This window comes from Alligator sinensis, unplaced genomic scaffold (genome assembly GCF_000455745.1).
Source record: "Alligator sinensis unplaced genomic scaffold, ASM45574v1 scaffold553_1, whole genome shotgun sequence".
Lineage (NCBI taxonomy): Eukaryota > Metazoa > Chordata > Crocodylia > Alligatoridae > Alligator > Alligator sinensis.
This window is the reverse complement of record NW_005842389.1, coordinates 489,879-490,096: the sequence shown is the minus strand read 5'-3', so window position 1 is coordinate 490,096 and position 218 is coordinate 489,879.

Genomic DNA, 218 nt, shown 5'->3' with positions numbered 1-218 from the left:
CGGCCGGGGTCACGTGGCCCTCACCTGCCGCCGGCCCAACTGCTATCAATGGGGGTGGGCTCTCGGTCACTTAAGGGACACGTGCGGGGAAGTCACGTGGGTCGAAAGGGGGACGACTACGATTGGTTGAGGAGGCGCGCGGGGCGAGTCACGTGCCCCGGGAACAGCAGGCCTCGAGAGCCGGGCCCCGCCCACCACGAGGAGCACCCGGCTGCACA